The sequence below is a fragment of the Penaeus monodon genome, chromosome 19 (genome assembly GCF_015228065.2).
Source record: "Penaeus monodon isolate SGIC_2016 chromosome 19, NSTDA_Pmon_1, whole genome shotgun sequence".
Lineage (NCBI taxonomy): Eukaryota > Metazoa > Arthropoda > Malacostraca > Decapoda > Penaeidae > Penaeus > Penaeus monodon.
The window spans coordinates 11,319,352-11,319,643 of NC_051404.1; the positions used below are offsets into that span (position 1 = coordinate 11,319,352).

General features: G+C 27.1%; 1 protein-coding gene across 1 annotated transcript in view; it reads left to right on the forward strand.

Moving 5' to 3' along the window:
• Positions 1–292, forward strand: part of LOC119585060 (arrestin homolog) — a gene marked incomplete in the record, with an annotated part of 137,586 nt that overhangs the window by 77,567 nt on the left and 59,727 nt on the right.

Genomic DNA, 292 nt, shown 5'->3' on the forward strand with positions numbered 1-292 from the left:
TTTTTTTTGTGTCTATGTGTAGTTTACTTGTTCTTTCGTATTTTTTTATTATTATCACTATTTATTTTTTGGCTAATTCAAGTGTCTTTCTTGATATATGCAGTGACTATGCTTGTATGTGTATGTGTTGTATTGATTTGGCAATTTATAGAAAAAATCATTTCTCCATCCGTTTAATCTCATATATTCACATATTCATTTGCGAATTAAATAATTCCCTTCAACAAATACCTTATTCTTTAAGACTCATAAATATAATTACAGTTTGTTTCTCTTTCCGGAACATTATGCC